General features: G+C 44.4%; 1 protein-coding gene across 1 annotated transcript in view; it reads left to right on the top strand.

Moving 5' to 3' along the window:
- AP1S3 (adaptor related protein complex 1 subunit sigma 3) overlaps positions 1 to 4,487 on the top strand; it is a 131,521-nt gene that overhangs the window by 82,010 nt on the left and 45,024 nt on the right. The window lies entirely within an intron of this gene.

The raw sequence follows: 4,487 nt of genomic DNA, 5'->3' as shown, positions 1-4,487 counted from the left end.
CTCTCTGTTGACAACATGTCCACAGTACGCGAGAGAAAGTCTTGCCATCCTTAATGCTAAGGAGCACTCTTTGAAGCCCCCTGGCATGTGTTTGTATGCAGATATATACTAAGGTGACCAGACGTCCCGCTTTTGGCGGGACAGTCCCGGTTTTGAACAATTTGTCCTGTTTCCTGTGGCGTTTTTAAAAAGTCCTGAGTTTTGGAAAGAATGCTCGACAAGCTAGGGAACGGCAGGAGAATGGGAAGATCAAATTTTTAAATTTTTAATCAAGAACCCCTCCCCCCCTCCCCCGGTCAATGGTGTCCCGCTTTACCAATGCTTTACCAATGTTAAAATCTGGTCACCTTAATATATATACATATACATCCCGTATACATGTATCACAAAAGTTACTCAGAAGGAGCCCTGATGGCCACTAACTAACCCAAAGATTACTGGTTCGAACCCATCCAGTGACTCTGTGAGCTAGCCCCGGTTGTCTAAGCTTTGTAAAGTTTAGAGTCTAGAAAACCATAAAAAACAAAACAAAACCATATGAGGCAGTTCTGCTGTCACATGGGGCTGCTCCGAGTCAAAATTGATTCAAGGGCCCATAACAACAGCAAATTACTGACCTAGAAGATTTCATTCAGAATAACCGATTTCTACCTGAATGCTTACTTCTTCTGTTTTAATGTCTATAAACATAGGTCTTTCGGGCCCCGCTGTTTGTTTTCATGTTTGGCACCAAAACCATTGGACAGGTTGAGAAGAGCTTTGAAGGATGGCTTAGTAGAACACTAACTTTAAGCGTAAGAGAGGTCAGCCCAATTGGTGCCACTGTGTGGGTTTCTCTGCAAGAGGGCACCGTTGCATAGTCATCGGGGTGGCGTAGATGATTTTCACTTGTTTAATTGCTAACCCAAACATAGACGATTCAAGCTCACCCAGAGATGCCATGTAAGAAAAGCCTGGTGATCTACTTTTAAAAAGGCAGCTATTCCCACTCGATTGTATCCCGAATATAAGAACAAGTAGTTCTGGTGACCTGGTCCTGCTCAGGACTCGCCCTTGCAGAGACCAATGAAGCTGTGGGTGCTCTAGCAGAGTGTGGTTAAGAAACCAGTTGGTGCCTACGAGAAAAAATAAAGCTGGTCTCAAAACAAGCAGCCACCTGAGTGCAGAGTCAGCTAAGTCCATGTGGAAGAAGTACCCCAGACTGTGTGATCTGAAGGTTGTAAAGAATCAAATCCCAAACTGGAGGAGGGAATGGTGCCAGAGCCCGCATTCTAAACACCCTGTTTGTGAAGCATTACGGATAGTGGAAGTCCAACATCCATTTGCAGGGTGCCTCTTGTGGATTGGGTCTCTCGTGGATGTCCACTGACCACAGTCCAGGAACGTGAGTAGCCCTGATGTCCAACAAAGGACATTGTATTATGGACTTAGCAGCCGCAGTTACGCTGGAATGCACACCTTGTCATTAGATCTTCCTTTGGACTCATTTTGAGTTTATTCTGGTTTAAAAATATTCCCCGCTTTCTATTCGACGGAGGTTTTCCTCTGTTTTATTTGGTTATTGTTGTTGGATCCTTTTCCTGTTTGTCTGTTTTCCGGTCTGAGGAAGTCAGGATGGGGGGATCTCTGACGATAGCACAGGATGAACCCGGGGCTTAGAAGGTGATGTGAGCTGAGGGGACCTGGAGCGTCAACATCTGTGGGCACAAGAAGGAAGAACGCCTGCCAAAGTTGACTGCGGCCACGATGGCGCATCCCTTCTTAGTACGACCCAACTACTGAAGTGTGTGACATGTTAAACCCTTCTTAGTACGACCCAACTACTGAAGTGTGTGACATGTTAAACCCTTCTTAGTACGACCCAACTATTGGAATGTGTGACATGTTCATTATAGTCTTTTTTTTAAAGGCAGTTATTGAAAGCCTTATGGAGCACAATTTACTTTATCACACGTGGTCACCACGAGTTCAAATCAGCTCACCTGGTTTCAGAGAAGGGAGCCTGGAACCAAAGACCTGCAGTGGAGCGAACCTTTCAGCTGTTTGACTTGGAGCAAGTTGCTAACCTTTTGGGCTCCAGCTTCCTTGCCACAATGAAAGGAGATAATGATAGTATCTGCCTCTTGGGGGATTGGGGAAGCTTCAGTTGAGGTCCTGCGTGGCACGTGCGTAGCCTAAGTCAGCCTTTGGTAAGTGGACCTCTAGTGTTAGCCGAAGACTTGCCTGGTTGAAATGACTTCCATAAATGGAAACACCAAGAGCAACTGAAGATTTATCTTTGCCGGGCCAGAAGAGGGATCTAGGGTGCCGAGTGCAGGGCACTGCCCCCTCCCCACCAAACTGAGCCAGGAGAGAGTTTAGCTCCACTAAGATCTACACGACTGACTGAGGCCCAGCCCCAGACCTGTGGGCCCTGATTTTCTCAGTAAGAGATGAGGATGTTCACTCCACTTTTGCTCTATTGTCCTTTCCAATGCTAGCCTTCCGTGCGTCTAGAAATGAGCAATTAGTTAGTTTTAAATGCTTTACGAGGGTGGATGCCCCATAAGGATCTGCTAAATTAAATGTAATCTCTTGAATGCAGTCTCTGGAATGTACATGATGTGGATTGTTGTTTCTTTGTTTTTTATTAATCATTTAGTTGGGGACTCTCACAGATTTTATAACAGTCTATAAATCAATTCTATCAAGTCCACTTGTATATATGTTGCCATCATCATTTTCAAAACATTTCCTTTCTACTTGGGCCCTTGGTATCAGTTCCTCTTTTTCTCCCTCCCTTCCACCCTCATGAAGCTTTGATCAATTATATATTGCTATTGTTATTTTTGTGTCTTAACACTGTCCGCTCCCTTCACTCACATTTCTGTTATTCGTCCCCCTTGGGGGGGTTATATATTCATTATTGTGATCTGTTCCTCCTTTATACCACCTGCCTTCCCTCCCCCTCCCCTCATGATATCACTACTCCCACTTCCCTTCCTGAGGGGTTGATCTGTCCTGGACAGCGTGTGTGGAGAGCTCTTGTCTGTACCAGTGTATTGACTTTGGTGTAACACAGTGGTTCTCAACCTTCCTCATGCCGTGACCCTTTAATTCAGTTCCTCATGTTGTGGTAAACCCCCCACCCAACCATAAAATTATTTCGTAGCTACTTCGTAACTGTAATTTTGCTACTGTTGTGAATTGGGTGACCCTTGTGAAAGGGTCGTTCGACCCCCAAAGGGGTGGCGACCCACAGACTGAGAACTGCTGGTCTAGCATGATTTGTAAGGTAGAACTGAGGTCATGGTAGTGGGGGGAGAGGAAGCATTTAAGAACTAGAACAGCATTTAAGAACTAGTTTCATTGGTGCTATACAGCATCCTGCTGAATTGTCCCTTCTGTGTGACCCTTCTGTGAGGGGATGTCCAATTGTCTACAGATGGGCTTTGGGTCTCCACTCCGTCCCCTCTCCATATAATTGTTTGTTTGGGGATGATGTGATTTTATGATACTGAATTGTAACGGTGCAGAAAACAAGCAGGATGATTTAAAAACAGTTTTTATCTGCATATAATTAACATATACAATTCAATAGTTCAGTCATATCAGAGCAGGATGATTTTTGAGACAGAGAGCCATTTCAAAACCAGAGGTAGACTGTTTATCCTGTCTTTTAAGTATAACCATTCCGACGGCCCCTGCCCTTGCCACATTATTTGTTCATTCATCCACTCACCCCCCTACCCACCCCCTCCATCTTTGCAGTAGATGATACTGTGTTGTAGCAGGTGCATGGAGAACACAGTGTTTAGGAGGCCGTTTCTTTGTAGGACAAGCTTAAGCTTTACAAAGAATCCGAACCAATAGCTAATTCTCAGCACTTAATCTTCTAATTTGAGGATTAGCTGTCCCATTTATTTCTGCCTCATTGCCTTTTCCCAATCCCTGTCCCCCCACAGTCAGCCCTTCTTGGCTCCCCCCCACCCCAAATTCATTCAAGTGCTTCCCTTCACGGAACGTTATTTCACTCCTTCTAGGTAGATCTTCAGCCACCAGATGGTGCACAAGGATTGGGAAAAGCACTAAAACCCAGGACTGGGGTGGGGGTGGGGGCTTTTCAAGGTTTTTATTTCAGGAAAAAGGTTGACAGAACAGGCCCACAATGAGATGCATGTGGATTTTAACTATCCATATAACTGTTCTCATTCTTCATCTGGAAAGCATGAGCCTGACCTAGAAAACTCAAGGTTAAAAAGGGTTCATAAAATTAGGTGCATAATTGTTAATAAACCCAAACCCCATGGAGTCGATTTTACTTCATAGCAATGGCAATGGGCAGATTAGAAGTGCTTTAAAGGACTTCTAAGACTATAAAGCAGGGGTCCTCAAACTTTTTTTTTTAAACATTTTTTTAGGGGCTCATACAACTGTTATCGCAATCCATACACACATCAATTGTGTAAAGCACATTTGTACATCATTCTCAAAACATTTTCTCTCCA

The sequence above is a fragment of the Echinops telfairi genome, unplaced genomic scaffold (assembly GCF_000313985.2).
Source record: "Echinops telfairi isolate 266 unplaced genomic scaffold, ASM31398v2 ScPeMD7_3;HRSCAF=10, whole genome shotgun sequence".
Lineage (NCBI taxonomy): Eukaryota > Metazoa > Chordata > Mammalia > Afrosoricida > Tenrecidae > Echinops > Echinops telfairi.
This window is presented reverse-complemented; position numbering and strand designations above follow the sequence as displayed.